The following is a 21,735-nucleotide window of genomic DNA, read 5'->3' on the forward strand; positions in this document are numbered from 1 at the left end:
GTAATCGCATCATTTCGAATTCATCCAAAATAATGGATAAAATGGTAAATATGCAGAAACCCGCTTGAGATAAAGCCAGACTAGGCTACGATCCATCATGTTCTCAAACCCCTGTAAAACTGACTAATTCTACTACTACTTTAATTAATAAAGTTCCAGTGGTAAAATTTGTGAAAAGTCAGTATAGCACAACGAGACAAGGAGTTTGGTAAACAAATAAATGCCAAGAAAAATGTTGCAAAGCCGAATCAAAAATTTAATATCTCGGATAGGCAACAAATTTTTAAAAGGCAAAAATTTGTATTCCAAAGAGAACCAACGAGTCTAGTGCAACAAAACCTCATAGGAATATCGGAAGAATTCCGAGAATTGGGCTGGGAGATTATATCCCTCAGAACAAGATTGGTCGCTTGATGACAAACCATGGACCAAGTCCAGATTTGCTCTTTTTCATAGGATCAAGCAACTATCTGCTTCCCAACCTGCACCGAATCATTATTCGAAAGTGTGCTATGATTATAATGTTTTTAATGGTTACAGATCACCTATTCTTGGATCAGTGGGATCTAGGTGGATTTGGATGCCAAAAATTACTAACACAAAGGACCCAATCAAGCATGGGTACCTAAAAATAATTAATCTTTCTCGCAGGAAGTTTGGTATTTCGATAGCGGTTGCTCTCGACATATGACCGGCAATAAAGCTAGTCTAGTTGAGTTCAAAAGTATCGAAGGACCAAAAGTAGTTTGGTGGAAACGATCGATATGGAATGACAAAAGGAACCGGCGCAATTGTGAAAAATGGTCTACGAATTGATGACGTATCTTATGTCGAAGGATTAAAATTCAACTTGTTTAGTACAAGTCAATTTTGCGACAAAGGATATCTCGTAGAATTTTACAAAGGCAAATGTCAAGTCAAGGACGAATCTACGAATGAAGTCGTACTCGCGGGATCAAGAAAGAAAAACATGTATGTTGTGGATTGGAGTACAACGAAGGAATCCGTATGCTTGATGGCAAATAATTCGAATGAAGCTTGTTGGGAATGGCACAGAAGGCTAAATCATTTGAATTTCAAAACCATCAACAAGCTTGCAAGAAATAATATAGTCGAAGGACTACCCAACATTGTGTTCAAGAAAAATCAAATTTGTGATGCATGCCAGAAAGAAAACAAATCAAAGCATCATTCAAAGTCAAAGCTCAAGAGTCAACATCAAGACCCTTAAGTCTACTGCACATGGATTTATTTGGTCCAGTAGACCCAGTAAGTATAAGTGGTAAGTGAAAATAAGTGGTAAGAAATATACTTTGGTTGTTGTTGATGATTTTTCCAGGTACACATGGACAATATTCATCAAGAAAAAGGATGAAGTCTTATCAAAGTTGCCAGAGCTATTGAAGCTACTGCAAGCCGAAAAAGACATGAAGATTGCACAATACGAACCGATCGAGGAACAGAGTTCGTGAACAGAGTGATTCAATCTTACTGCAATTCACAAGGAATTTTACATCAAATTATCTGCCGCACGAACGCCGCAACAAAATGGTGTAGCTGAAAGAAGAAATCGAACACTCAAGGAAGCCGCACGAGTCATGATAACGGCCGCCGGTCTACCAAAAAGATTTTAGGCAGCAATTAACACGGCATGCTATACTCAAAATCGCAGTCTAATCCACAAGTCTTATAACAAAACACCTTATGAATTATGGAAAGGGAGAAAAACCCAATCTCACCTATTTTCATACATTTGGTTGTAAATGTTTTGTACTTGTTAATGGAAAGTCTCAATTAAAGACTTTTGACGAGCGAGCGGATAAAGGAATATTCTTGGGATATTCATCTACCAGCAAGGCATATAGAATATTCAACAGATCAATAATGGTGGTAGTAGAATCGATTCACGTTGTGTTCGATGAAATCACGACAATAACGGCAAAAATGGTGAAGGTAATCGTGATTTAATTAAATCTAATGATTTGTTCGAAGACAATGTGTTGCAGGAAGTAGAAGAATCAAGTGATATGGGTGATCACCAAATTGAGGCAATATCAAATGTGATACCCGAAATATCACGCACAACTGAAATTGCACAAGAAGAAATTCCAGTAGTTGAACCCGGAAGATGCAACCATCATTAATACACAACAAGTGGAATCACATCAAGAAGGAAAACTCTGAGAATCCAACAAATTCCAACCAAATCGAAAATGGCTAAGAAGTCACACACATGACTTAGTCATTGGAGATCCAAGTGACAGAGTGAAGACGCGATCATCTACTAGGAACCAACAACAAGATGCAATGTTCTCATGCTTTCTATCTCAACTGGAACCAAAAGAAATTAATGAAGCTTTAGCCGATCCAAGTTGGATAGATGCCATGCAAGAGGAATTAGATCAATTCAAGCGCAATGACGTATGGAAACTTGTTCCAAGACCAACGCACCACAAATGTAATTGCACTAAATGGGTCTTTAGGAACAAAGCAAACGAAGACGGCGTCATTGTTAGGAATAAAGCAATATTAGTTGCGAAGGGGTATTCACAAGAAGAAGGCATTGATTTTGATGAGACATTCGCCCCCGTCGCACGACTCGAAGCAATCCGGATATTCCTAGCATATCGCAGCGCACAAGAATTTCGTGGTATATTCAAATGGACGTAAAGAGCGGCATTTCTTAATGGCTTACTTGAAGAAGAAGTTTAACGTCGAACAAACCACCTGGTTTTTGAGGTAAAAAGACGTTGGTGATCAAGTCTACAAATTAAAGAAGGCATTGGTATGGGTTAAAACAAGCTCCCGCGAGCTTGGTACGACACCTTGTCAATGTTCTTAGTTAGTTGTGGATTCACCAAAGGTCTAGTCGATAAAACCCTCTTTAGAATTCAAGAAAATAATCACATTTTATTAGTACAAATTTATGTTGATGATATTATCTTTGGAAGTACTGATAAATCTTTATGTGAGAAATTTTCTAAGCTCATGCAGAACAGGTTCGAGATGAGTATGATGGGAGAATTAAATTACTTTTTTGGGACTGCAAGTCAAGCAGCTTGAAGAAGGAATTTTCATAAAATCAAGCAAAGTACACAAGAGATCTTATCAAGAAATTTGGCATAGATGGAAAATCCTCAGTCAAAATTCCCATGAGTACATCTCAAAAATTGGATAAAGATGATGAAGGAAATGACGTCGATCAAACAATGTATCGAGGGATAATTGGATTGTTACTATACTTAACCGCAAGCAGACCGGACATATCCTACTCGGTTGGCGTATGTGCAAGATTCCAATCAAAGCCCAAAGAGAGTCATTTGATTGCAACCAAGAAGATAATTCGATATCTCAAAAGGAACAATCAGTGTGGGATTATGGTATCCCAAAGTAGGAGATTTTACACTAACTGGTTATTCAGATTCAGATTTTGCAAGTTGTAAAATAGACCAAAAAAGTACCTCAGGGACATGCCAGTTCTTAGGGGGAAGATTGGTCTCTTGGTTCAGCAAAAAGCAAAACTCCATAGCTACGAGCACTGCCGAAGCCGAATATATTGCAGTTGGGAGTTGTTGTGCACAAATCTTGTGGATGAAGCAACAATTATTGGACTATGGGATTAAGAGCGAAAATGTTAGCATTTTATGCGATAATACAAGTGCAATCGCCATAACCCAAAATCCGGTGCTTCATTCGCGAACCAAGCATATTGACGTTCGACACCATTTTATCCGAGACCACGTCGAAAAGAAAGATTTGAAAATCGATCATGTTCCCACGGAGAATCAAATTGCCGACATTCTCACAAAGCCGTTGTGTGAATCTCGTTTTGCAACTCTAAGGCATGAAATGGGAATGATCGAAATGAGCTAAGCAATTCCTTAACTCTTAATTTTTGTTAATTTTGATACGTACTGTGTGTATTGCATGAAATCTATGTGACCTATGTGTTTTAATTTGAATTGGTATGTACGTATGATATATGTTTAATTGTGTACATGTTTTCGTAAAATTTGTATGTACCTAAATGTGTTATAACTTTATCTTACGAAAACTGCGTACCTAAATTTGCGATTTATTTATGTGATACGTATGTCTATTTAATTTGTCACGTTTTAGCATAATTGATTTGTGTAATTTGTTTGCTAAATGTGTTTAATTAGATTAATTTGAGATTAGTATGTAATTTAGGGGGAATGTTCTTTTTAATTGGGTTAATTTTGATGAAATTGCATATATTTAGGGGGAATATAGCTATTTGCGTTTGCATGATAAGGAAGATGTATTCTGATGAGTGCTTGCACATTTTGAAGATTCAAAAGTCAAATAAGTTAGGCCCAATTTTAGAAAGTCAAAAGATTTAATTGTTTTGGGAACTTGAAATTCTTTTCAGATATTAGGTATCTGTCTGATCAATTTATTTTTATCAGGTTTCTTTTCAGAAAATTAGCTTTATTGAAATATGAAATTGAAATAATAATATTAATCTGGAGTGTATTTATTGGTCTAACAGATTGTGTTCGAGATTTTTTGATTTGCTCCAGGTTGGCGGTTATTTGAAGCACAATTTTTGGCGCCATGTACTCACAAATGGAGTATAAAAATCTGAGCTGGCAAATTTAAATCATGTGGAAGGTCGAATTTATCCTCAAAGAGATCAATACTCTCTCTCTACCCACTAGAGGGCAAAAGAGTAATTTCTCACCCTTCTCCCTCAATTCTAACGGGTAGAATTAAAAATCTAGAAGAACTCAAAGTCTTTTTCCTCCTCCTCTCTCTCGCCGGCCGGAAAATATAGCACAAGAAAAAGCCAAGAATCTCCCAACACTCAAACACCCACTCTAATTTCTCTACACAAAAATCTTCTACACACTAAAACCCATCACCCAAACCCAAAATCCTACCCAAATAACCTCACAATCCAAAAACCCATCCCTTCTATCTTATTTCGGACCTCACTGCCGAAACACTCAATCTTGCACCCAAAAAATTTCTAAATTCTTTTTCTACTCAAATGGAGATTAATCAAGTGGAAATAGAGTCATTCACAACCGGAGGAACAAGGAAATCTAGCCGTGTACTAAGCGGGATGATTCTAGATGTCACCGACTTCAACAAACAAGTGGAGGACAAATCTATTGGGGTAAAAATTATCAACTCTCTCGAATCTTGTGGGTTGTTAAATTTTTGCACTTTTAGATATGTTGGTTTCTATAAAGATGAGGTGACCGAATTATACATGAATGCTAGAATAGAAAATGGCTCAATGATTTCTATGATCAAAGGTGTTGATGTAGAAATTAATCTCGATGATTTTCGGAGGATGTTTAATCTTGTTGAATCGAATTTGAGGGTAGAAAATCATGTGCATGATGCCAATGCCATTTGGGCGGAGGTACGCGATGCAAACGCACCGCTATCTCCGAAGGTTAATGGTAACAAAAGAGATTTGAAGAAGGATTATGGATTGTTGTTGGACATTGTTCATAAATGTGTAGAATCCCGGTATCATTGCCGTGACAAGTTGTCAAAAGAAAAATTGTTGATTATGGATATTATCTTGAACAATATTTGTGTGGATTGGGGTGCCTTTATGTTTGGAAGGTTGTGTGAGTCTATTAGGAAGGCCAAGCCGTTGGTGGATGGATGGTTTCAACAGGAGATCGGTTACGGGTTTGCCGTTGGTGAGATTTTGAGAACCAAGAATGTCACCCTTACCAAAGCCAAGCATATTACAAACCATAGCTACCTCTTTCGGCCACCCAACTCCAATGAACCTAAAAATCCCTCCTTACCCACAAGCCTACCAAAACCCACCCGAAAAAGAAAATTGCCCAACCCCTTCCAAAACCTTAAACAATATATCCGAGAACCAAGTCATGAAGGTTCAAACACCCATGCCGTTAGATCAAATGAAGAGCAAAATAGCCACCCAATCTCAAGACCCTTAACCACTCAAAATCCAAACCCAATTATCCTTGAGAGCCACGGGTTTGTTGAGGCAAATAGATTTGAAGTGAATGTTGTTGAGAATGATCAAATTGAAGTTGGAAGTGATGATGAGATATCCACAATTGGGGCGGATAGTGCACTTTTGGAGGAGTTTAAAAGAGCACTAGAATGGAGAGCATGGAGATTAGGGGATCACAACTTGCTAGCCGAATCAATAGGGCCGAATACCATGGAAAGGGAAGAAATGGTGTTGAATTGGTTAGGAACACGTGATCTTGCTAAAGCTACCCGACTTTCGGTGATTAAGTCTCACTTTTTGACTAAGCTTGCTAGGAAGAAGAGAACCGAAAAGGGAGTGATGGTTGAAGCCACAACTGAAGAGTCTTTAGGAGAGTTTGATTCAAATGATATTCGTCGTGCCACCGCTATGTCTTTAGAAGATACCCGAAGAGGACCCGGAGAGGGATCTTTGGCGAGAAATGATGGTGTAGAGATCGTGGCATTTGATCCATATCCTGCGAATTTTGGAGATGAAAATTTGAGCTTTGAGTCTTACTTTCCACATCCCATAACGGAGGTTATGGAGTCTATTCGTGAAGAAGGAAATGCACCAAGTCAAGGGGTTTCCTTGAATTTAGATGAAGCACGGAATTTGCCTACATTGCCAATTACTTGTGAACTCTACGATCAAGATCATCCAAGGATCCGAAATACATTGATGATTTGCTACAACACCGAAGAAGCCGAAGCAAATCTTGCCGACACAATGATCACCACACCACAAGATGATTTTGTACACCCCTTGCCGATTCCACATCAACCCGTTCAAAGAGAACAATTGTTCAATGCACAAGCCTTGAGAGAAGAAATTGTTGGGGATCTTAGGGGTATTGTACAAAGATCTACGGGTGAATTGAACACAAAGATGGAGGCAATGGACACAAAACTTGATGATTATCACAAGGAGATGGTGGATCGTGCTCAACAATTGTTTAATAGGCAGGGCCTATTAAAAACCGAAATTGACACGGCCAAAGATGAATTGAAGAAAGATGTGATGAAGTTGTTCAATGAAATGGGAAAGCATGGGTCCGATACTACGTCGAGGCTCAAACTTTTGGAACAACAAGTGCAAGGTTTACTAACTCAATCGCGTATTCACATGGATCTTCTAGAGGGAGTGCGTGACAAGCAAGATTCTTCCATCAAGAGCTTTCAACGATTCATAGATGCTGCCGAAAAGGGGGAAGGATTGGCACGTCATTTTGTGCCACAAGCTTATGCGTACACACAACCAAGAGCTCCAAGAGGACCAATAGTTGAACTAATTCGACCAACACCACCAAGAGCTCCAAGCCGTGTAAGTATGATTGATTACCTTAGAGGAACTTGTCCGAGCCCAAGTTCTACATCTCTAGGAGTGTTGCCACCGACGCCGATTGCTCCAACGCCTCCAATGCCGAAGCCAATTGCAACAAGGATTCAAAAATTGCAAGAACTTCAAACGAAATTCGGACACCGTAGTGAACAAATATGTGACGGCCGAACATTTGATGAATGTATTTTCTGGCATGAAGCAGGAGTATTGAAAGGGAACAACATTAGGGAAGCGTACGGCAACTATGTCACCGGGCAAGTGACCGCACCCTATCAACACAAAGAGCTAGAAAAGGACTTCAAGAAGTTGAGAGAGTTCATCAATGCGAAGTTGAAAGGGAGGTAACAAAGTTGTTTGTCAAATTCAATTTTTGGTGTATAATTTATTTTAGCTAGCACATTTGTTTTGACATCCAATATATGCTAAGCTAAAATGGGTTGAAATTGCATGATGAAAATATTTCGTACCATACGAAGTAAGTCCTAGTTAATTTATTTATTTTGTGCTTTTATGTCACAAGATTTTAAATTGGACTTAGTAATTGCATGTGATGCGTATAATTGAGAAAATAAAATTGAAAGAGAAAAAAAAATTAAAAGATAAAAATCAATACGCAACCCCGCGTTATAGTCTCAATATACGTTTAGGACCGTCCAAAATTAAAATCTCTAGGTCTTAAATTTGTTAAACCCGTCAATTGGCTAGTCGAAATAAAATCGAATAAAAGAAATCATTTTTCAAAATTGACAAAGCCAAAATGACTTGGGTATAAGTTTCGGCATCATCAAAAAGGGAGAAATTGTTAGGAATATATTGTAAATTTTGATGAGCCGAATGTATTTTTGAAAAATCAAGTAGTCCCCATTTTTATTCTATTTTAGTCAGGTTGAGTCTACGGAGTATGGTGCACCCATATCATGCAACCCATGTACAAGTCTGGAAAATCACATGTTGATTTTAGATGTTAAGCGGGATTATAGCTTAACACAATTATGATGCGGATAAGTCACCAAGAACTATGCTAGAGGAGTTGGAAGAAACGTGTGTGAACTATACTAGAGGAGTTGGAAGAAACGTGTGTGAACTATGCTAGAGGAGTTGGAAGAAACGTGTGTGAACTATGCTAAATGATCCTAAGTTTGAATCTCAAGTGAAGCATTTTTAAGCTTGGGAGACTAGCTCTAACCGTATGGGAGACTAGCTTGGACCGTATACCGTATGGGAGACTAGCTCAAGGTCAAGTATATTGGACCGTATACCGTATGGGAGACTAGCTCAAAGTATACCAAACCGTATGAGAGACTAGCCTGAGTGTATTGGAGACTAGCTTGACTAGCTTGGAATGGAGACTAGCTAAGAATATGCAGACTAAGTAAAATGCTCAAGTCTCACAAAAGCCATGCACCATATGGAAAAACACACCAAGTATGGTGAACCAAGCTAGAAAGTCGAAACAGAGCATCTCACCATGAACAACTGTGAAGTTTTTACAGAGGTTCCAGTATATTATTTTACAAGGATCATTTTACAAGGATCATGAAGGAGAAAATAACTGATATAGTTTCATCTAAACATCAAGTTTTTACGGTGGAACCGGAGACGCTCAAAGAAGGCTGATTCGCGGAGAAATTATTTTATACTCAAGCAAGAATCAGCAGATAAATTATTTGATCAACTTGACATGTCAGAGTATTTGTGAAGGACCAGAAATGTCAAAGATTGCCGCGCCGAATTTATTCAAATTCTGGAGGCTACAAAATTCAAGAAACGGCAACGGACAAATTATTCAAATCATCTGACAAAAGGAGAAATTACATCTACCTAATATTTCAGATCAAGTTGACAATATTATTTGATCAACTACAATACAAAATGGACGATCAAGATCAAAAGTTGATCAACGGGCAAATAGCTTTTACTAGCTATAAATTGTCCAAGCAGACTTGAAGACAAGTAGCAGTGAAAAGAGAAGAGAGCAGTTAAGCAAGAAAAACCCTAAAGAGATTGAACAGTTCAACAACTTGAACAACGGCTAAAATAAACAAGCTATATTCTTTATTAGCCGAAAAAGGGGGAAACAGAGCTTCATAGAATAAAATTCAAGTCTGAGTGAGAGAGAAATTTTATTTCTTTGTAATATTCTCTACTGAGTGTAGAAAGAGGGTGGAGTAACTAGAGAGAGTGAAAAACCCTGGTGGAGTGTAGCTTTGTGCGTAGCACTCGTGGTGAAGGGCAGAGTAACAAGAAGAGCTTGTGAAAACCCTTGGAGGACGTAGCTTTGTGCGTAGTTCTCGTGGTGTAGGAGTACAACTTGGTGCGAAGTACTCGGGATGGCGGAGTAACAAGAGGAGCTTGCGAAAAACCTTGGAGGAGTGTAGCTTTGTGCGAAGCACTCGGAGAAGTGTCGGTGGACACTTATTCACTATTGTATCTGGGTTATCAAAGAATAGTGAATTTCCTCCTTAAATAAATATGTAATCTTAGGGCTGCAATTAGGTTTCATTATTTCTTTAAAAAAAAATATTCTTTAATGTTTGTTGGAGTAGCTCAGTTGGTAAGAGTTTGTGGCTGTTAACCACGACGAGGTCGAAGGTTCAAGTCCTTCTTTTTAGCGACTATTGACATTTGAACTCACCAGTTTCATACTAATAGTTCCACTACAACAACACTCGGACAGAAAGTTGTTGTCTAGCTTGTGTGGAAGGCTCACAAATTAGGAATTTTATGTCATTGAAGTATTTTTTTATAGATAATTTAACTTTTTTAGTTATATAACTGTCTTGATATTATAAGATAGAGAAAAAAAAATTCAAATTACACGTCACAACGATTTAAAGTTTGTAAACAAGGTCAGAAATTTGAACTCTTCAAAATTTACTTCCATTAGTTTGTATATGTCATCAATTGAAACTAGTCATCAAAATTTACCACATTATATTATGTGTATAAGGCTAAGGTTGGGTTGTGTATGGTGAGCCTCAAATTAAGATATGTGGCTACTCAGATTGGTTGATTGTGCGAACTACCATTTCGTGTAATGACATCACAGTTACCTACGTTGGGGGCTTAGATTTTTTGTTTGAAAATGTTTGAGAAAGTATAGAACATATACTACCTTGTAAATCATCATGTGCATTAAAAAAAAAAAAGAAAGAAGAATAATGGTCCATTTTAGTTCCGACTTTAATTAAATATGTGATCTTAGGGCCGCAATTAGGTTTCATTATTTCTTTTTAAAAAATATATATTTTTTAATGTTTGCTGGAGTAGCTTAATTGGTTAGAGGGTGTGGCTGATAGCAACAAGGTTGAAGGTTCAAGTCCTTCGTTTAGTGACTAGCGAAATTTGAACTCACAAGTCTCACACTAATAGTTCCATTGCAACAGCACTCGGTCAGAAACTTGTTGTCTAGCTTGTATCGAAAGCTCACGAATTAGAAATTTTATGTCATAGAAGTATTTTTTTATAGATAATTTTACTTTTTTAGTTATATAACTGTCTTGATATTGTAAGATAGAGAAAAAAAATTCATAATACACGTCACAACGATTTAAAGTTTGTAAACAAGGTCTGAAATTTGAACTCTTCAAAATTTACTTCCATAAGTATGTATATATCATCAATTGAAACTAGTGACTGAACTTATTTTAATTATAAATATACACTTCAAATTTTTATTGATGTTGTAAAACTTACCACATTATATTATGTGTATAAGGATAAGGTTGGGTTGTGTATGGTGAGCCTCAAATTAAGATATGTGGCTATTCAGATTGGTTGATTGTGACAACTACCATTTCGTGTAATGACATCACACTTACTGTTAGGAAAATATTGTAAATTTTGATGAGCCGAATGTATTTTTGAAAAATCAATTAGTCCCCATTTTTATTCTATTTGAGTCAGGTTGAGTCTACGGAGTATGGTGTACCCATATCATGCAACCCATGTACAAGTCTGGAAAATCACATGTTGATTTTAGATGTTAAGCGGGATTATAGCTTAACACAATTATGATGCGGATAAGTCGCCAAGAACCATGTTAGAGGAATTGGATGAAACACGTGTGAGCTATGCCAAATGATCCTAAGTTCAAATCTCAAGTGAAGCATTTTTAAGCTTGGGAGACTAGCTCTATCCGTATGAGACCGTATACCGTATGGGAGACTAGCTTGGACAGTATGGGAGACTAGCTCAAGGTCAAGTAAATTGGACCGTGGACCGTATACCGTATGGGAGACTAGCTCAAAGTATACCAAACCGTATGAGAGACTAGCCTGAGTGTATTGGAGACTAGCTAAGAATATGGAGACTAAGTAAAATGCTCAAGTCTCACAAAAGCCATGCACCATATGGAAAAACACACCAAGTATGGTGAACCAAGCTAGAAATTCGAAACAGAGCATCTCACCATGAACAACTGTGAAGTTTTTACAGAGGTTCCAGTATATTATTTTACAAGGATCATGAAGGAGAAAATAACTGATATAGTTTCATCTAAACATCAAGTTTTTACGGTGGAACCGGAGACGCTCAAAGAAGGCTGATTCGCGGAGAAATTATTTTATACTCAAGCAAGAATCAGCAGATAAATTATTTGATCAACTTGACATGTCAGAGTATTTGTGAAGGACCAGAAATGTCAAAGATTGCCGCGCCGAATTTATTCAAATTCTGGAGGCTACAAAATTCAAGAAACGGCAACGGACAAATTATTCAAATCATCTGACAAAAGGAGAAATTACATCTACCTAATATTTCAGATCAAGTTGACAATATTATTTGATCAACTACAATTCAAAATGGACGATCAAGATCAAAAGTTGATCAACGGGCAAATAGCTTTTACTAGCTATAAATTGTCCAAGCAGACTTGAAGACAAGTAGCAGTGAAAAGAGAAGAGAGCAGTTAAGCAAGAAAAACCCTAAAGAGATTGAACAGTTCAAAAACTTGAACAACGGCTAAAATAAACAAGCTATATTCTTTATTAGCCGAAAAAGGGGGAAACAGAGCTTCATAGAATAAAATTCAAGTCTGAGTGGGAGAGAAATTTTATTTCTTTGTAATATTCTCTACTGAGTGTAGAAAGAGGGTGGAGTAACTAGAGAGAGTGAAAAACCCTGGTGGAGTGTAGCTTTGTGCGTAGCACTCGTGGTGAAGGGCAGAGTAACAAGAAGAGCTTGTGAAAACCCTTGGAGGACGTAGCTTTGTGCGTAGTTCTCGTGGTGTAGGAGTACAACTTGGTGCGAAGTACTCGGGATGGCGGAGTAACAAGAGGAGCTTGCGAAAAACCTTGGAGGAGTGTAGCTTTGTGCGAAGCACTCGGAGAAGTGTCGGTGGACACTTATTCACTATTGTATCTGGGTGATCGAAGAATAGTGAATTTCCTCCTTGAAGTGAAAGGAGAAGAGTGGACTAGGAGGATTACACCACCTCTGAACCACTATAAATCTCTCTCTCTGTTTACTTACTGCTCATACATTTCATGCATGCTTATTCTAATGCGAACTAACCCAATTACGATTTATCGCTTATCTTTATATGTCTGGGTGTGATAGTTCCCACGTATGCATGCAAGCCAAACTTTACGTACATCATCCTTGAACCATATCAAGTGTTTCTAAGGTGTTGCATGTTTAGAATATCTCCTTGAGCACAGCACTTATAAGCATAACACTTTACCGCTATCAATTCCGCTGCACGCTCTAAGTTGTTTATCTTGTTGATGCTTGTTACTTAGAGTTGAAATTATCAAAGTGTTATTTTCCTTGTGTGTTTTCGAAGAATGTTTGAAAAGTTAGAGAAGTCTATTCACCCCCCCCCCCCCTCTAGACTTCTCGCCACCCTTTCGGGACCAACAGTTACCTACGGTGGGGGCTTAGATTTTTTGTTTGAAAATGTTTGAGAAAGTATAGAACATATACTACCTTGTAAATCATCATGGGCATTAAAAAAAAAAAAAGAAAGAAGAATAATGGTCCATTTTAGTTCCGACTTTAATTAAATATATGTGATCTTAGGGACGCAATTAGGTTTCAATATTTCTTTTTAAAAAAAAATATGTTTTTTAATATTTGCTGGAGTAGCTCAGTTGGTTAGAGGGTGTGGCTGTTAACCACAAGGTTGAAGGTTCAACTCCTTCCTCTAGCGTTTAGCGAAATTTGAACTCACCAATTTTATACTAATAGTTCCACTGTATGGAAGGCTCACAAATTAGGAATTTTATGTCATAGATGTATTTTTTTATAGATAATTTTACTTTTTTAGTTATATAACTGTCTTGATACTATAAGATAGAGAAAAAAAATTCAAATTATAAGTCACAACGATTTAAAGTTTGTAAACAAGGTCAGAAATTTGAACTCTTCAAAATTTAGTTCCATAAGTTTGTATATATCATCAATTGAAACTAGTGACTAAATTTTATAATTAAAAATATACACTTCAAATTTTTATTAATGTTGTGAAACTTACCACATTATATTATGGGTATAAGGTTAAGGTTGGGTTGTGTATGGTGAGCCTCAAATTAAGATATGTGGCTATTCAGATTGGTTGATTGTGCCAACTACCATTTCGGGTAATGACATCACAGTTACCTACGGTGGGGCCTTAGATTTTTTGTTTGAAAATGTTTGAGAAAGTATAGAACATATAGTACCTTGTAAATCATCATGGGCATTAAAAAAAAAAAGAAAGAAGAATAATGGTCCATTTTAGTTCTGACTTTAATTAAATATGTGATCTTAGGGCCGCAATTAGGTTTCATTATTTCTTTAAAAAAATATTCTTTAATGTTTGCTGGAGTAGCTCAGTTGGTTAGAGCGTGTGGCTGTTAACCACAAGGTCAAAGGTTCAAGTCCTTCCTCTAGCGACTAGTGACATTTGAACTCACAAGTTTCATACTAATAGTTCCACTGCAACAACATTCGGACAGAAACTTGTTGTCTACCATGTGTGGAAGGCCTTACAAATTAGGAATTTTATGTCATAGAAGTATTTTTTTATAGATAATTTTACTTTTTTAGATATATAACTGTCTTGATATTATAAGATAGAGAAAAAAAAATCAAATTACACGTCACAACGATTTAAAGTTTGAAAACAAGGTCAGAAATTTGAACTCTTCAAAATTTACTTCCATAAGTTTGTATATATCATCAATTGAAACTAGTGACTAAATTTTATAATTATAAATTGTTAGAAACATTGTATTAGGATTTTGATGATACCAATGTAATGTAGAAAAGTAGACCCCTAACTATTAGCTTTTTCAATCGCTGCTTTCGTCCTAGACGAGAGTTGCCATAACTCCTCTGTAATTCGTGTTAAGCTAGACAAACACACGAAAATGAGTTATGATTAGATGTTAGGGTCTCCAAGGCGAAAAAAGACACGAGACATAAAGAACAACAACGAGAGTCAAGCAGGAGTTGTCAACAAGCACGAAAGGACAGTTTTGTGAAAAGACGATCTTTATCAAACATTACTTCTCTTCAACAACGAGAAGAATGTTCTACCTGTCTGATTTGACAACATTCTAGGACTATAAGGACTTCATCTTATGGGACACACTTCTCAAGGAGCATTAAATGAAGATGTATCTTCTCCTGAAACTAAAGGACAAAACCCTAATGCTTTCCATACCTTCAACGGCTACATGGTACAACCTCATTAATGGAGCATTTAATGCATGAAGCTCCCCGGTCCTTGTCCAATGGTTAAAAGGTTCGAAAATTTCATCTCCCTCCAACGGATGAATTTTCATCACCTATCTAAACCCACCTTCATCAACTAAGAAGGTGCTGGTTCATTCTCACTCGACTTACTCTCTTACAAAAGCTCTTAAAAAACCTATAATTTACTAAAAGCTTTTGTGAACCAGTTTTGAGGTGCTAAGTTACTTGAAGAAAACTATTGATCGTTTGTCTTACACCTCAAGGAAGTCTTGACATCTGTTTAAAGCAATCATATCTCAAAGTCAAGACCTCATCGTTGGAGAATTCAAGAAATCATTTTCTACCAACCTCAACTCAGGAGAAGAAGTTGATAGAGGCGGAGTAAACTCGAGGAGTTGAAAAACCTACGAAGGCTGTCCGGCTTAGTGATCAAGGAAGTCTTTGTGTATTTGTACTAAGAGTGATAGTGCAATCCTTCCAACAGTTGTGGAAGAAGAGTGGAGTAGGCAACGTTGGCCGAACCACTATAAAATCCCGTGTCTCCTCTATCTCTTTACTTACGCTTTTCTTTTTTGCATTCATATCATTTCTTTATCATCTTTACCGAAAGTTTGTCTAATTACGCAAACTCGTGCAAAGTATCTAAAACGAATCTATCTTATCCGCTACGCCAAGACACCGAAAGGTGACGTTTAGGGCTTCTAACGAAAAGAGTCTATTCACCCCCCCCCCCCCCCCCTCTAGACTCTCATCTCACTCTATCGGGACCATCAAGTGGTATCAGAGCCAATACCTTGATCGGTAAAGGCTTTGCATTTACTGCCTGGTAGATCCTCTTTCAAAAATCTCTTGAAAATCTTGTATATTTTTCTTTGCACGTTTTTACTTAAAAATGGAAAAGGAACATGCTCATCGCTCCAAGCAACTTGCATTTAGTCTTGCTATATTTGATGACTGGAAGTTAAGAATGCAGGCTCTCCTATGCTCTATTCATGATGAAATGTGGGATGTCATAACAACCGGACCAATCACAATCATGATGGCGAATGCTCAAGCAGCCGCACAGGGAGCAGGAGCTCCACAAATGATACTAAAGCCAAAAGACCAGTACTCCTCGGAAGAAAGAACAAGAGCGAATCTGAACAATGTAGCAAGAAATATTCTCTACAACTCTTTGGATGATTCCCTGTTTCCCAGAGTCCGAAAATGCAAGAATGCTATGGAAGTATGGAATGTTCTAATGAGTTTGGGAGAAGGAGACGAGCAAGAAAAGGACAACAAGCTGACAATGGCTATGAAAAAATTTGAAGATTTCAAAATGCTGCCAAATGAATCAATCATGGATATGGAACTCAGATTCACCATACTGATGGGCGATTTATCAGATCTTGGAAAAGAACTTGCTGAGAAGGAAATGAATCTGAAAATCCTTCGTGGTCTACCTAAATCATGGGAAATGAAGGTTATTGCAATGAGGGACAGTCGAGATATGAAAACAACAAGCACTGCCAAAATTTTCAGTGATCTCAAAGCTTATGAGTTCAACAATGAACCGAAAGATGTCGAAGATTCAGAAACAAGAAACATTACTCTCGTGGCAAATCAATCAGGATCAACATCCAACAGGTCAAAATCTAACTCTTTTGATTTTTTATCTGATGAACAATATGCACTATTTGTCAGGAAAATGAAAAGATTCATGAGAAAGAACAACTTTCAAGACCCACAACGTTCGAGCCACCGAAAGAAGCACGAGAACATCCCTCAAACCTCAAAAACTGAATCCATGGACTCTCAGCAACTGTACTATAATTTCCGAAAGCCAGGACACTTCAAGGCGAACTGTCCACATCCCATAGTAAGCAAACATCAAGATAACAATGCAACCACAAGTCCTTCAAAAGAGACTGGAGAAAGATATAAAAGAAGCGACAAACCTGAATCATCAAACTCCAGAAAGGAAGGAAGAAGGAAGGCAATGGTAGTGAACGAAACTTCTGACACAATCGCAACCGAAAGTAGCTCCTCAAGCTCTAGCTCAGAAGACGAAAGCACTGATGAGGAGAAAGGACTGCTATGCCTATTCAGTCAAGAGTTAGACGAACTATGTCTCATGGCAGATGAAGACGAGGTAAATTCTCATTCATCTTCTTGTTATTCAGCTGAGTCGAGTTCTGTGAGAAGTCTTACCTCCAATGAATCTGTCACCGAAATGATAAGGAGGTTCAATGTGATAAATAGCACTTACTCCAAACTCAAGGAGGAGAACTCTCGGCTCATGCTTAGCTATAATGAACTAAAGCAAGTTCGTATTGAGAACAATGTGCTAGTCATTGCTAAGGAGCAGCTTGAGAAAGATGTTCTCGCTCTAAAGGAGCAGTGCACAGCAAAAGAGAAGAGAGAGCAAGAACTGCTTGAAGTTTTGGATAAATTCAACAATTCATCCAACCTAATGGATAGAATGATGAATGAATCCAGACTGCCCGGGGAAAGAACTGGAATTGGTTTCAACCCCAGCTCCTCTTCACAAGTCGAACTGAACAAATCCACGAATGCATATTCACACGAAAGCTTTGAGACCGCATTTGTTCAAGGGCCCACCCAGGTGTCTGAGCCTATGATGGTAGTTAACAATGTCAAAACACCACAATCAACAAGCCAACCGAAAGGTACGGCTGTACAACGAATTGTGGAATCTGGAAAGAAGAAATCTAGTAATGGCAATCCTAGACAAATCTATGTCAAAAGGAATGGACCAAATGGCAATAAACAGAATCTACGCCATAGAAGGGGTCAGCCTAACTGGAACACTCAATCCAATAAAAACGAATGTTAACCGGAGGCAATATCGTCCGAAACTCACACGAAAGAATCCTGCACAAGGAATCTCAAAAAGCGGACAAATCAGACAACCCGAAAGATCCTTCAAAAGATCTGGGTATGGCAATGGATGGACTGGGCCATCAGAAGAAGATTGGTTTAATTACGCAGAACCTCTCCCAAGAGCAGTATTTGAAATGATTCATCTGCGTAAACAAACCAATCATCTCAAGCATTATGAAAATCCTCCTCAGGAAGATCAACGTAAGAAATATACTGCTAAAGTCTTTGCCAGCATCCATTATGATTATCGTACATCCAATGGATATAGAGGACCGAAGATGAGTAGTGGTGGATACTCTAGGTTGATGTGGGTTCCAAAGTTGACTGCTAACCACCAAGGACCCGAAACTAAATGGGTACCTAAAAACACATAATCTTTGATGCAGGAAAAACAGGTCATATGGTATATTGATAGTGGATGCTCAAGACATATGACTGGTGACAAATCAATGTTGAGCAACTTTAAGGAATTAGATGGACCCAAAGTTATCTTTGGAGGTGAAAATAGCGGCAAAACTCGTGGAAAAGGGGACATCATCAACAAGGGAATAACAATTCAAGATGTTTCTTATGTTGAAGGACTGAAATTCAATCTTCTAAGCACAAGTCAATTTTGTGACAAAGGATACAAAGTAGAATTTCTCAAAGACGTATGCAAAATCGTGCACACGAAAGATAACAACACAGCTTTAACGGGACAACGAAAGAAGAATATGTATGTATTATCTTTAAATTCTTCTAATGCTAACGTTTGCCTTGTAGCCAAAAGTAATGCAGATCTCAATCAAGAATGGCACAACAAACTAAGTCATCTGAACTTGAAGACGATAAACAAGCTTGCCAAGAGAAATCTTGTAAGAGGGCTACCCGAAGCATCTTACACGAAAGATAAAATATGTGAGGCATGTCAAAAAGGAAAACAATTCAAGTTATCCTTCAAGTCAAAAGATGTAGATGCAAACTCTCGATCTCTAAGCCTTCTACATATGGATCTCTTTGGACCAGTTGATCCAACAAGTTTGAGTGGAAGAAAGTATACTCTTGTTATAGTAGATGACTACACAAGATATACATGGGTGCTTTTCTTGAAGAAGAAGAATGAAACAGAAACAGCTCTTCCAAATCTTTTGAGACAACTTCAAACAGAAAAGGAGCTCAAAATAATACGAATAAGATCAGATCAGGGAACGGAATTTGTCAACAAAGTCATAAAGGAATTTTGTGCGCAAAATGGAATTTTCCACCAACTTTCGGCAGCACGAACTCCACAGCAAAACGGAGTAGCCGAAAGAAGAAACAGAACCTTGAAAGAAGCTTCACGAACGGTGATCTCTCACTCAATACTACCTAAGAGATTTTGGGCTGAAGCCATAAACACGGCATGCTATACACAAAATAGATCCTTGATCAACAAATCTCACAACAAGACACCATATGAGCTATGGAAAGGTAAAACTCCTAGTATCGGTTATTTTCATGTCTTTGTTTGCAGGTGCTTCATACACAACAACGGAAAGAATCATCTAAAAGCGTTTGATGAAAGAGCTGATGAAGGGCTATTCATGGGATATTCCCCTGTTAGCAAAGCATTCAGAGTTCTAAACAAGCGAACGATGGTAATTGAGGAATCTATTCATGTCAAGTTTGATGAACAATCTGAGATGAACCCATCAGGATGTAAAACATCAATCAAGACAAATCAAAAGTCTCGGGAACCTGTTGACGAAAATACCTCAGACGAAGAAGACATACTCTCGTCTTACACAAAATATCAACTAAAGGTTCCTGAACCCGAACCTATGTCTCAAGAAAAGGTTGGAATTCAATAGAATGATCCTACATCTATCACAACATCTGAACCAATGATTTACATTGATCTACCTTATATTCCTGAAATGGATACTCGAAATCAACAAGATGCTTTTGAACCAGACCTTCGATGGTTAAAAGATCATCCATCAGATCAGGTTATTGGAAATATCCAAGAAGGTGTAAGAACAAGAGCCTCTTTGCACGAAAGTATGATGGCATGTTTTCTGTCACAAATGGAACCAAAAACCATAGAAGAAGCTCTAAAAGACCCTGACTGGGTAATAGCCATGCAAGAAGAACTCCATCAATTTGAACGAAATGAGGTATGGGAACTTGTCCTGAGACCATCTCATCAGAATGTCATTGGAACTAAATGGGTGTTTAGAAACAAAATGAGTGAAGACGGGCTCATTGTTAGGAACAAAGCTCGTTTTGTTGCTAAGGGGTATTGTCAAGAAGAAGGTATTGATTTTGATGAAACCTTCGCCCCTGTAGCTAGATTGGAAGCTATTCGCATATTCCTAGCTTTTGCAGCCTATAAGAACTTCAAAGTCTATCAAATGGACGTCAAGAGTGCCTTCTTAAACGGACTTCTTGAAGAAGAAGTTTATGTTGAGCAACCACCTGGCTTTGCAATCAATAATGAGCTTGAAAAGGTATATCATCTTAAAAAGGCTCTTTATGGCTTAAAACAAGCTCCACGAGCTTGGTATGATACTCTCTCATACTTTCTTATCAACTGTGGCTTCACGAAAGGAGTGGTTGATAAAACACTCTTTCGTATAAAAGATGATGATCATATTCTTTTGGTACAAATCTACGTTGATGACATTATCTTCGGAAGCACGAATCCAATCCTGTGTGAAAAGTTCTCCAATCTTATGAAAGGCAAATTTGAGATGAGTATGATGGGTGAACTGAACTACTTTCTGGGTTTGCAAGTCAAACAATGCCCAGATGGAATATTCATAAATCAAGCCAAATATACCAAGGATTTAATCCGTAAATTTGGCATTGATGGAAAAAGTTCGGTTAAAATTCCAATGAGCACATCCCTCAGAATGGATATTGATAATGAAGGAAAGGATGTTGATCAAACAATCTTTCGAGGTATTATTGGTTCTCTCCTATACCTGACAGCAAGCAGACCTGACATTTCGTTTGCTGTTGGAGTATGTGCAAGATTTCAAGCTAAACCGAAAGAATTTCACCTAAGTGCAACTAAAAAGATACTAAGATATCTTAAGGGAACACAAAGTGTCGGTCTCTGGTATCTGAAAGATGGATCATTTGATCTAGTTGGATACTCAGATGCTGATTTCGCAGGATGTCGAATCGATCGAAAAAGTACCTCTGGAACCTGCCAGTTCCAAGGAGGACGAATTGTGTCTTGGTTTAGAAAAAAGCAAAACTCTATTGCCACAAGTATGGCTGAAGCAGAATACATAGCAGCTGGAAGCTGCTGTGCTCAAATCTTATGGATGAGACACCAGTTGAGAGATTATGGCATAAATGCACGAGAAGTGAGCATAAAATGTGATAACACGAGTGCAATCGCCATTACGCATAATCCTGTGCTACACTCTCGGACTAAGCATATTGACATCAAGTATCACTTCATTCGTGATCATGTCAAGAAAAAGGACATATCTCTTGAGTATGTTAATACTGATGATCAACTTGCGGATATACTCACGAAACCTTTGAGTGAAGCAAGATTCTCTTCTCTAAGGAATGAACTTGGAATGATTGAAATGACATAAAGCCAAGAGAATCAAATCTGTAAAGATTCTTGCTCTCGAAAATCAAAAGATTTAATCTATCCTCACACGCAAGGATCTTTATAAATGAGGTACACTACAATGATAAAATTTCTCATCTAACGAAAACTGTAGTGTTTGTTTTTACATGTGCAGGTATGAGTACGGGAAGAGAAAGAAATATTACGGAGGCATGAGAGGGAAAGAGTGAAATCCTCAGTGAACCACTAGTGACTGAGCAACAGCTTGATCAGTTTCTTGAACACACTC

The 21,735-nt window shown here is 37.8% G+C and overlaps 2 non-coding genes across 2 annotated transcripts; both read left to right on the forward strand.

Annotated features, from left to right (window-relative positions):
* Positions 1 to 13,407: 13,407 nt before the first annotated feature.
* TRNAN-GUU lies at positions 13,408 to 13,481 on the forward strand. The gene has a single exon. It is a non-coding gene; the product is annotated as a tRNA-Asn (tRNA).
* A 650-nt stretch (positions 13,482 to 14,131) lies between these two features.
* On the forward strand, positions 14,132 to 14,205 carry TRNAN-GUU. Its single transcript has one exon. It is a non-coding gene; the product is annotated as a tRNA-Asn (tRNA).
* Positions 14,206 to 21,735: the final 7,530 nt, after the last annotated feature.

The sequence above is a fragment of the Ipomoea nil genome, unplaced genomic scaffold (genome assembly GCF_001879475.1).
Source record: "Ipomoea nil cultivar Tokyo-kokei standard unplaced genomic scaffold, Asagao_1.1 scaffold0164, whole genome shotgun sequence".
Lineage (NCBI taxonomy): Eukaryota > Viridiplantae > Streptophyta > Magnoliopsida > Solanales > Convolvulaceae > Ipomoea > Ipomoea nil.